Below are 12,699 nucleotides of genomic sequence, written 5' to 3' on the forward strand. Positions count from 1 at the left end.
ATGATGGATGGATGTGCTTTTTAAAGATTCAACACATTGGCTCCCATATAAGATGACATTATGACATTTCAATTTACTGTACCTGCACAAGGTATAGAAACTTAAATCATGACATCATCCAAAATGATAATGCTGCGAAGGATCTGCATACTTCTTCTGCATACTAATTGATTTACAGCGACAATAAGACAAAGAAACAGACAGATAAAGAGACAAACAGACATTCAGAATGCTATTCACTACTATTATGCATGAGATAAATAAAACCTTAACCTTACAAGGCTTCATCTGCTATTAGACTAACACTTAATGTCAATATCTTTAAGAAAGATGCAACACTGTGGAAAGCACCCGGAAACACAGATAAAATTAAATAAAACATGCATTTGAGAGTAAAACAACAGAGGCTATTGAGGTTGAGGACAGCATTGATGTGGGAGGTCATCGGGACTCTGTAGTCAGCACTGCCTTTGGAGAATAGATTCTGTTTTCCTCGCCTGTGACAAACGGGGATAAGGCTTAACATTATCTTCAAGGTCAACCTGATTCTAGCGCTAAATAGAAGTACCCAACCACATGAGCTTGAATAGCCATCCCTTTCTCACCCTTATCACCGCCTCAACACACTTGTTAAACAGAGACAGGCCCACATCACTCTCTCTCTCTCTCTCTCTCTCTCTCATTCTCATCCTCTCTTTACTACACCACAGTGCCATAGCACAGATTACTTCAACTATACAAACCTTTCACCAGCAACACATCATAACAACTTTGCACAATATGTTCTAAACTTACGGCTATTCATTTAGCAGATGCCATTTCCAAAGCTGCTTACAAATGAGAAACATCACAAGCACTATGTCAATATTTGTTGTGCACAAAGGTTACATTAGAGAGCTATTAGAGGGAGAATATGAAAATGGAAAGACTTTCAAAAAATGCAATTACAGAACACAAATCAAAAATAAGCAAGAAACAACTTAATGTAGTGGTCAATGGACGTGCCCACAAGATGGTGCAGGGGTGGCCCAGTTTTATGACATTTTATTTAATACAATAATTTATCAAATTCTGTGTAATCAAACTTCAGAAAAATATAGCTACCAACCAGGGCTGTCACGATTATAAAATTTGGCTGACAGTTAATTGTCTAGTAAATTGTGACGATTATGATGATTAATTGCCTGTTTAGGGCTTTGCCGATTATGCAGATTTGTTTTGGAAATGTATGTTTTACCTGGCAGTTCATACTGCTTATCAAAGTTTTGCAGCATTTCTTTAAATGCTATTTTTTCCACTGTACTGAAAGGCTTTGCTATGTATCACGTTACACTGTCAGTTAAGGAGTGCCATCAGATACTGTCTGGTTTATACAGGTGCTGCAGCTCCCCCTTGTGTTTTTTAGAAAGATGTGCAATCATTGCGGTGATCTGAAATCATCGCGATGAGGTCAAACAATCAGGATGAGACAATTATTTAATCATTGTGACAGCCCTACTACCAACCAACTAACATCACCACAATATGTAACTTCACATGTTTTGTTTAATTTAAATTTTAAGTTTGAGATGTTTTATGTCATGAATTTTCTTCACGGGGGTTGAGGCGTGAAAGGATGCACAAGGTGCCTTAACACTGCCTTAAAGGGATAGTTCATCTGAAAATGCAAATTCTGTTATTCTTCACTCTGTTGTTGTTCAAAACCAGTACGAGTTTCTTAATTCTGTTGAACTCAAGAAAAGAAATATTGATAAATGGTGGTAACCACACAGTCGACAGTACCCATCGACTTCCATAGTAGGAAAACTAATACTATTGGAACAGTGTTTCCCATACATTGATTTATTTGTGGCATGCCGCCACAGAATCAGCACTGGCCACCAGAGATTTTTCATGATTACCATTTACATTTTTATTTTACTATTAAAAACGGCTTCATTCACTGTTGCAAGCGATCAGCGGCGCCTCACTCGTGCGTGCCCTTTCTCTCTGTGTGCGGCACCTCGACAGTGCCTCTATCACATGACACTAAGTAAAAGAATTAAAAGTTGGCGGTGTTTTCCATGTGTGTTCCGTATACTTGTCTTTTCACGTAAACGTCAACAGATGTTACTGACAGAGAAGACGGCTGATCGAATTTATCATGACTTAACAAAAGGTAAGTAGTGTTTTCCCACACATACATCCGTTCTCTGTGTGTGAGCTCTCTCCCTCCCTATGGCGCGGTATGTGCGCGTGTTCTGTGTGTATTCTCTCATAGTTTTTAAATTGCGCTGAATTGTCTGCGCGATACACAATCTACAATAAAACTAGGGATGGGCATTTTCCAGTAATTTACTATTCGAATATTTAAGCTCATAAAGAACGAATATTCGAATATTCGTTTATTTAAATTATGTTAATTAAGACATGCGTCTTTTGTATTTTTCATTTTGTCATCATTTCACAGAAGGCTATAATTAGGAAATATCCACAACAAGCTAAACTTATATTCTGTATGTATATGTATGTATGTATTTTTAAGTTGAAAACATTGCAAAAAAATATATATATATTTTAAATTCTTCTTAAAAAATATCCTACAAAAAAGGCGTTAAAACCCCATGCGGAGCGAAGTCTGAGTCAGTCAAACCCTTAGTTTCAAGTCGGTCGTATGAATTCATTACTGTTTGATCTTACATACATTATATTATACCAAATACACTAACCCCAAATCTAAGCGAAGTTTGAGGACTTGCGAAGTTTAAAGTTTGAGGACTTGACGGGCTATCATCATTTAAACCCTTAAACAGACTCCAAATAACAGAACGGAGCAAACGAAAAAACACATCTACATAACCGACTGCTCAGTCGCCAAATAAATATTTTCTCAGTTTAGTTTGAATGTATTTGTGAATAAAGAAAACCCCATTTATCCTACCTGCTTCGGTGAAAGCCCGTTCTTCTGACTAGATACAATAATGCCGGTGCTGCGGAGAAAACTCTTCCTCGTGATGATGGTTATCCGATAAAAACAACAGACGGATTGAACAAGATTGAATATCTGTATTTAACATTATTTTACAAAATGGCTCGATAGATTATTGTTGACTGTGCAAAGTTACTAACGTTAGCTTAATTTAACAACATTTCACAAAGACGGAGCTTTGCGTTTTAAACTGCCATGCCGTTATCCAGTTCATTTTCGAAAGAGCACCGCATATAATAAATGTTCTCAGTTTCATTTCGTTCTCCGTGTCTGTCTCGTTATTAACAAAATAAAGTAGACTTTATAACAGAAAGCTTACAAATCTCAGTCTCATGATGTGTTGATGCGGGCGGTGGAGAAGCACGTTTAATAACACGTGAGCCCTCATGTGAGCCAGTGGCCAAATACGGCACGCCGCCGACAAACCCGGAGATAAATGGAAAAACTTAAATTCGTCTGCAATCTGCATTGCCAAACAATCAGAAATACATACGAATTAATGTTCATGTATATCTTACATTTAAGTCTATAAAAGACAGTATAGATGAAGTGAAAAAGCATTAAATAAGTCGTAACCCTTTGGTGGCACATTAAAAACAAACAAACATTCGAATAGCATTTTTTAAATTCGAATTATTATTGCCGATCGAATATTCGAATATCCGTGCCCATCCCTAAATAAAACTATCACTTGCATTTAAAATTAAAAGCGCTCATAACACAACAAGATGAGAAGAGCAACAGTAAAGCTCTGCACTTCATGAGACACACAGTTAATGTAGCCAAAATCACCTCGTATATCAGCTCTTAAATGTAAATGTATGGTGATTTTGTCAGCCGCATTTATAAATCAGGATTTTAGCAGTAGTTAAAGTAACAGCTGCTTGGATTAAACACGAGGTGTTATTGGGTCGTGTTTAGTCACTATTTTAAACTCTTTCTTTATGTCTGACAACTGAATATATATGTGAAAATAGCATTCAGTGTGTTAAAATACAATATAACAATCAAAGAACGTCAGATCAGACAGTAGATAAACACATTTTTAAGTACCAACACTAGACCAACCGCAAACACAGCGTGGTGACGTCACAAATATGCTAATGAGGGTGTGATGTCATCAGGGCCACAGTATTAAAAAGACTCTGTGGGAAACACTGTGCAAAAATCCATGCCGATAGTTGTTACAAGTTGCGTCCTCTGCTTCATATCATTATGAAGTAATTAATTTGCTGACTAATACATGCTGCATTAGCAGAAAAACAACAGCAGGAACCTAAGTTTGTTTTCAAGGCTGACAGGGAGCTAATATAACTCAATTTAATTATTATTAAAAAATTACATGCAGATAAATCCAACTCAAATGTTTAATGTCATGATTATTATCATCTATTTGCATTAGTTTTTATGCAGCTGGTTATTTTTATCCATGATTTTGCTGGTTAAGCTGCATGTTTCAGGTTAATAACGAGAGAAAGCAAACTATATGCAGCTGTCTGCTGCATTAACATATCTAACAAATGAAAGTCTGATTTAATTTCATTTTTGTCATCACTGCAATAAATCGTTTGTTATTTTGATTAGATCATCAGTAGAGGAGACATATCATGAAATTCTGTCTTTTCCATGTTTAAGTGCTATAATTGGGTCCCCGGTGCTTTTATCAACCTAGAAAATGTCAAAAAGATCAACCAAGTTACTTTGTTTTGGTAAACCATTCTCTGCAAGCATGTGAAAAAAATAGGTAATTGAAATTTGGCTCCCCTTGTGATGTCATAAGGGGATAATACTCCCATTTGGTGCAGAGATCAACTCATCTGCATTTAAAAGGACACACCTACAAAGTGGCAATTTTAACATTTTATTTTGAGCTAGAACTTCACATACGTACTCTGGGGACACCAATTATTTATTAGACATCTTAAAAAAGTATTTTTGGAAATGTCCCCTTTAAAGCGGCAATAAGTAGGATTTACCCCCATCTAGTGGTGAAATTGTATTTTGCATTCAAACGAATCGTGCTCTCTAGCGCCTCGCCTTTCCAAATGCATGCTGCAACTACGGTAGCCGTTATGTTATCACTGATCTCCTTGTCCGTTGCAGCTGGTTCACGTGTTCTGAATGAAAACGCGTTTTGGAAATGCGTTGGTAGGCTAGTGCTTTTTGTCCCTCTCTGCTATTATAGTTATACGGCGGGAACGATATGGATGCCTCCTTGGACTTACCCGTTCAATGTAAGTAAAGAGGAGAAATTCTAAGCTTACAAAGAAAAGTCAGGTCATTTGACACCAACGAGGACATATTCATGAATAAAGACATTGATTTTGATTAATAAAACACTTCAAATCCTACTTACAGTCCCTTTAAAACAGAAGCAAATAAAGTACAAGACTACACATATAATATACATATTTCAATGTTACCAGTGAGAGTATTTCACAGACGTATTTATTTCAATACTTATTAATATAATTCATTTATTTTTTATTTATACATTTATTTCATTTAGCACTTTTTCAAAGGTCAGTACTGTTGTTTTATTACTTTTGTGATAAATTTCAGCACTGTTTCCCTTTGAGTGATATGTTTGTTTACATCCAATATCTATTTTAAAAACGGCCGATTAATCGGTTATCGGCAAGTACGGACCAACCTAGTTATCGATGTCGGTCGACCTCTACTTAACATCGTTTATCAAAATATCTTCCATTGTGTTCAACAGAATTAAAAAAAAACGCATACAGGTTTTAAACAACAGGAGGGTGAAGAAATAATGACATTTTTTTCATGTTTGGGTGAACTATCACATTAGATGAAAGACACTCCTTACATCACATGCATAACATACAAAATGACAAATTGACAAAACATCTCCTGTTATTGAACTAACCCATGGTACACTAACCAATGTGCCCTCCAAACACATACGAGGACACGGGGGTGTCCACTAAACCCTGTTTCACAAGGCCAGCGAGCAGGACCTGTCACCATGATGTATTTTAAAGCCTGTACGGTCACAGACTGCTCACAGACCCGATTCAACAAACACGACCCTAGAAACACATCCAGATCTCCCCTGTCTGATTACAATAAATCCATACCATTACTGTATGTCCTATGCGTTTTTAACTTTTCTGCTGATAGATTTTTTCGGGATTGATCGGTTTGTGAAGCCCTGAGCTGTGTTTGTGATTGAGGTAATCATAAATAAGACCCAGGTTGCTAAATAACCAACAGAACGTGGAGGAAATCCAATTGATGATGTTTACACTGCAATTCACTTCCAAGTTCGCCGGCCCACGGACGCATAAGCTAACTGAAAATTGATTTTTTTCATCTCTCACCACTGTTAATATAGAGCTAAGCCTTATTGTCGAAAACTCTTTTTGTCATAATCGTTGGTCCCGGTTCCCTCTAAATACGCCATCGCAACTCCCAAAGGAGTCTAGACGGGAACCCTGCCTCGCTGGTGGATGGATGTCATGGTAACCACACTGCTAATGGTTGCTACGGTTTCTAGACGAATGCTCCGCTGAGGGGCTTCAATTGATGCCCCAGGGACCAGCTGTATACCCAAACACTAGAGAAAACTAAGAAGGGGCGCAAAGTAACACCAAAAATGATTTTGAAGATGTGCACAGTGCAGGATGAGTTTAAAATCAAGCTTCCAACTATATTCCTGTTCAAGTCACTTGACTAGTTGCATAATTCTCCCATCAAATAGAGCCATTTTTGCGTTCTAAGGGTACGGCATGAGGGAATTAGAAGGGGAGAGAAGGCCAAACACTCGGAAAATGGTTTCATCCTTGATAATTACATGCAGTGAAGCGTAACTGCGCAGGCTGCACCCTGGAGAACGCTGGGATAATCAGCCGGCACTGCACCCTCTGCTCAGGGCGAAGGGGTTTCGAACCCAGAGGTCAACCCAGCACCAATCAGATGGTCAAAACAAACAGGCAACATGTTCCTGTCTAAATATTGCACGAGATACTACATAATGCTTTACAATTTTGCTCCAAACCAAGCTACAAACCGATAATATCCCATTGGACGCAATCATATACGCAAGATTTGAATTTATTATAATATTGTTTTGTCAGATTCATCTCTTATCCCTCCTAGACATCTTTTTCATTGCATGGAGCTGAACTGTCAATCAAAGGCATGCGTCTGATTTCATTTTCTAGGGCTAAAAATAAAAGTCTAAAAATAGCAGGCCCGGTGATGAATGCTTTCCGCTCAAGGTGTGCAAACCGGGAAATGCCACGCGTCTCGGTTTTCTCATCGTGACAGCGCATAGGCATACAGAAGAACGAGATACGAGGATGAATTTAGTTCTAAAAGAAGAGAACCCACAGCAGTTTGATTAACCCCCTCTTTCCCCTAGTGAGCGTTCACTGTTTGATTTTAGACCTTTTCTTTCTCCTTCCCCAAAAAATCAATACGGTGAGAGGCACACATACACACAACGAAACGACTCCACTGACTCAGCAAATGAGGTTCAGTTGGTCAGAGAATTATTCTCCTGCCTCCACAATATAAAAACTGTATAACTGCAAATATATGGAAGCAATAATGCAAACACTATTGTTCGTGCAAATGAATTGAACCAAAAGTACACGCAGCTAAACAAGCAGAAAAATTTTGTGTCATACAAAAATAATAAACACATTATTATAATGCAGTTGGCTTATGGAATTAAGCATAGGCCTGTTCCTTTCTACTGATCCCAAAAAAATTAAATTAGAGGAGTCTTTAGCGAATCAACTCATCCTTCATATTTTGACATTAATTAAACATACTGTAACATTAAAACATACTGTAAGGTTCAAAACGGCATCTTGGCGGAGCCAATGGTCTAGTGGGCAGTGCTCTGACATGTGCCGCAGACTCCCAGCTTAAAGTTATTTGCCCTTCCCGGACTTTTCTTTGTACGTTGTACTTTCATGTCCTTTATCTAACTACTGTTTGTCAAATGAGGGCAAAAAATAACTTTTCACACAGAGATTATGGAAAATACACAGAAAATGCTTCCGGGTTTTGTCCGGGATCATTTGATATTTGGTTCATTCACACTGCCAATGATTTTTTGGAATCTATGCGTGCATTTACAGGGATGCTCCGATTGATCAGCCGATAATGGCATTAAATGGCTTGATCGGTACTCGCTAAATTTGCCAATCTCATGAACCGATCTTTCTGTTTACTCTTGTCATCATAGGGATCCTGAATGCGGCTGGAATTAGAGACAATTTTTTTACGTAGTGCAAGCATTTTTATAACCTGTTGCTCATGTGCGACGTGCATATTTAGATTTCTCTCTCTGCCTTTACAGATATATGTGAATTTTCTATGAGGACGCACTCCAGTCAACAGAGCGACGCGTCTTCACATCCCCATTAAACAGCGTATACAACACATCCCTATCGCGGACAATTGCATCCTCGTGGCAAAAGTTTATTATCTGCATGCGTTTTGGAGTTTTGTCTGTTTAAACTTTCTTTTTCTTTCTTTAATTCATCTCTTCATAAAATCACTCTCTTCTTTTCACTGAAGAACTGTTGTACTTTATACGAATGCGTGTATATTAAATTCATACAGTAAAGACTGTGAAGTGTGTAATTTTCATTACTTTTAAGTCTATTAAAGAGATATTAAATATATCTTTGCAGAAGAAATATTTGTTGTGCTTATTTATTTGATTCTCTATTAAAACAATAATAAACATAATTACTGCAAGTAATATAACAAAGGCAACATCTGTGGTATTACTTTATCTAGAAAAAATTTTAACAGTTACAGCCCAGCAGGCATTTCAACGTTGATTCACTGTTGAATCAACGTCACGGACAAAGTTGAATCTATGTTGAATTACCTTTTGATTTTGCAAATTTTTTCAACGTTGAACAACAACTGACATATTTTAATTATTAAGCCTTTAATTAACCTTTTGCAATCGTTTACCATTCACCGTTGATTCAACGTTGTTTCAACGTTCTTTCAATGTTGTTTGAAGCATCCCTAATTTACACACATACCATAAAGATCCCATAAAGACACGTGGCGTATGTGCCGCGCGTCATCACTACAGCATGGTTTTGCGTCTTGTTTACACAGGATGTGTTCAGGGAATGTTACGGCAATGTAACTAGGTCCTCTTTACGGGAGCGATCCCAGAACATTTACGGGACGTTTTTGTGTTCACACAGAAGCCTCTCTGCTAATTTCACAGAACTTTTCTGGGACCAAAGTGCTGTGTGAATGGGGTTGAACTGTATTGTGAAAAATTCTGGATTTTGACACTAATTTCCTATGTAAATTTGTCAGCATAATGATTCACATTAAAATCTTAAAGGGCAGGCAGAACCTGAGCCAAGTGTTCATTTCGGTTTGGAGAGGGGCTGAAAAATGGTCATGTATTGTGCAAAAAGCTTTACTAACATTAAAAAAGGAAAATAATAAAAAGTTATGTTTTTTATTATTATTTTCAGATAGGTAAAAAAAAAAGGTAAAAGTGAAAAATCTGGCAGTGTAATAAGACAAAAAAATCCACATACAAGTACTTTCAAGAAAATATTATTTGAGAACACATCTAAGCATCAAGCTGTTATAAGATTTTTCATATATTTTTATAAAGAAATTAAGAAAAAGTCGATTTTTGCAGTGTAAAAATCCTAATAATCACGCAAATGACCTTGATGTTAAAAAGAGAGCTATTAAGAGAGTATTTCTGTTCATCTACGACTCAATTTCACACTTCATCCTGTACTCAATGCCCCTTGGGACTGGATGACCAGACGTCCCAATTTTCTCGAGACAGTCGCATACCGCCCCTACCCCTGTGTCCCACCTTATGTCATGTGTCTGAAGCAAGGACCATTATTGCTACAGACTTACAACACCGTACATGCATCAATTAAAGCTAAAAGAAATAGTAAAAGCCCATCAGTATGAAAACTGGCACCATCATCTCATTAAACTTGGCAGTCTGCAGAATTATTTCTCACGTTAAAGCCGTCCCTTCTGGCCGTAATGACCTCACCGAATCATGCTTAATGAGTCCATAAAAGTGACATCCTTTATCTAAGCATGTCATTGCTCTGCACCGGATGTTTTTTGTTAACCAAATAAAAATATCATGCATGTGAAGGCCCTTTTTAACCTACACCTGTCAAATGAAGCATTGAATTAAAACTGAACCGTCATTCATGGTAACCTAGCACCTGAGAGACAGCATAACCCTCACCTACCGCTCTATGAAATAAATAATTCATATCAAGAAAATTCAGATGACAGCTTCTTAAACGCCAAGCTTTCTGGATGCTCAATTAGCCATTAGAGACCTTGATGGCTAAACTTATTAGCAATCTGTACAGTGAAACTTATGACAGGCACCAACATTATAGTGAAATACTTCAATCCATTTGTTGAGATGAATAATCTGACTAACTGGTTATAATTACATGGAGACACAGCACGTGAATTTCACACTTTCATCCAACAGCACTGACCTAACCATGCTGAATGTCATCTATTAACAGTGGCCTGAGAAATCCATCTGTAATATAGCACAAAATCTGTGAAAAGAAGTTCACACATTGTCCCTCTTTCATCACCAAACACATGGTGATTTTTAACAGGTTGCCATGTGAGCAGAATCGAACGAGATGGTACAAAATATACCCAAGTGTCAAGTCTAATGGTGGCAGACGGGTAGACTAAAAATCAATCCGTCCAAATCCTTTAGCCCAATAAAAAGTGAATCGCACCGTAATCTCCTTCACTGCGCGCTTTCAGTTATTGACACGCAGCAATGAGATAAGCGAGATGTTTTGATAAACAGGGTCTCTAAGCTTTAGTCATCTCTCATCCTATTATCACGCTGCAAGCAGATTTCATGTAAAAGCGTGACATTTGCAAAGAGCAGCACCGATCACTGTAGATTACACTCCATGCCTTTGATTCGGTTTAGATCCAGCGCAAAGCTCAGTTAATGAGCTCATTTACACATGTGATCAGGCACTCCATATAGAAAGATCTGCCAGTTAGCTCTCTGAAGTCAATACTGTATTCCACTAATGGAAAACCTTCGTCGCCTCCTCTCCAGCACTGTAAAATACTCACACCTACATGCCAATTAATTCCTTTGTATACAACAATAAACTTGACATATGGGCACACTCAGAGCATATATCACAGAAAGAAGGCAGAACTTTGGCTGGACAGCATATACAAGGCAAGGTGTCCAAGTAGTGTAAACCACAGGTGTACAGCATCATGCATTTTTACCCAAACGACTAAATGCATTAGAAGGTATCATACTTTTTGGATTGGAATTATGATTTTTTGCACCAGTTAGGCAATGCTTTACCACTAAGCTATACAGAAGCAAATGTATACTTATCAAAAACACCAACTTATCAGAGCTTTAATGGTTAAATTTTCACATGACACTTCAACTGCAGTTTTTTATGAATGAATGGCAAAGTGGTCAAAAGAATACACCTGATTTTGATAGATACATTTCATTGCATTTCATAGGGAGGTATCTATTCAGCACAAACCTGACTGGGTTACTTTAAATAAAATAGGCAAAAACAACAATTAATTTTCTCTCAAATTCTCATTTACTCAATACTTTATTCAGTTTTAGAGGTAAAAGTGAGGGCCTTTCCAAAATGCCAACTCTTCAATGGGAGTTATTTGTACATCTAACATCCACCTGGCATTGGATGAAGAGCTTTGTTCAAACGTTTAAAGAAAAATTCATCACATCCTCATTAATGATCAACATCTTTCTCTCACCCACTTTCTGTTTGCAGTTTGGGTCAATCTGTTCAAATGAGTTGTGATGCCAGAATCTATTGTTAAACTGATCGAATTGAAACCACCGGGTCTTCTTTCTGAACCAGCATAATGAGGCAGGTTTGTGATCATTGCAAGGTGCGCTATGTGCTCTATCCTTAACCAATATAGAAGGCATCTTGAAATAGTGCAATAAAACAAGCACTGATGTGTATAAAGAGTGCGATGGAATGACATTGTGCACTTACCAAATGATGACCAAAGAACAACGCTGTCCTCGTCCCGCTTTAAATCCGAAATTTAGCTGGATAAGAGTCCTAAGCTCATGCCCTGTCGAGGTTATTTGGGGAGATGAACTGCGGACAAGATGCTGATGTGAGGAACAAGCCTCGGATACTGAAGGAGCGAATCACTGCGGCGCGCAAGGAGGAGACGGAGGCAGAACGCGCGCGGTGATGCTCCTTTTCTGTACCAGCAGCAACATCCCAACCAGCATGCACACACGTTTCCACAAACGTTAACTTATCGACAGAGCACCATCTTCTGGCAGTATCTAGATACGCTTAACAAAACTTTATAGGCTACATCTGTGCTTATTTATTTTATATTTTGTAATAATCATAAGCAGCAGCTTAATTCAAATATTCCAATCATTTATTGTTGATCACTTATTGAGCTGTAAAAACAATTAAATTGTTTACATTGTACAACTGTATTTGTATAGTGTGTTTTAGATTAATTTTGCATAAAGTTTACGCGTTCAATGTTTGGTGACGATTAAATAATTAACAAATTAACATATAATAGTTCAAGCTAAAGCAGGATATAAACCAGATAATGAAAAATAAGCGAGTGTTTTACACGTTTTCAGGATACTTGGCTTGCAATAAAAAAATCCTAATTTGGTCGAGCACGCGCGCGCTTTT

At 37.6% G+C, this 12,699-nt stretch overlaps 1 protein-coding gene across 2 annotated transcripts in view; it reads right to left on the reverse strand.

Annotated features, from left to right (window-relative positions):
- ctnnd2a (catenin (cadherin-associated protein), delta 2a) overlaps positions 1 to 12,280 on the reverse strand; it is a 341,772-nt gene extending 329,492 nt beyond the window's left edge. Inside the window, exon 1 of one of the 2 annotated variants that reach the window (XM_073864207.1) lies at positions 12,022 to 12,280. The gene's annotated coding sequence lies outside the window, so the exon portion shown is untranslated. The remainder of the gene's footprint in view (positions 1 to 12,021) is intronic. The other variant, XM_055181469.2, reaches the window with a different exon arrangement.
- Between the last annotated feature and the right edge of the window lie 419 nt (positions 12,281 to 12,699).

This window comes from Misgurnus anguillicaudatus, chromosome 25, assembly GCF_027580225.2.
Source record: "Misgurnus anguillicaudatus chromosome 25, ASM2758022v2, whole genome shotgun sequence".
NCBI lineage: Eukaryota > Metazoa > Chordata > Actinopteri > Cypriniformes > Cobitidae > Misgurnus > Misgurnus anguillicaudatus.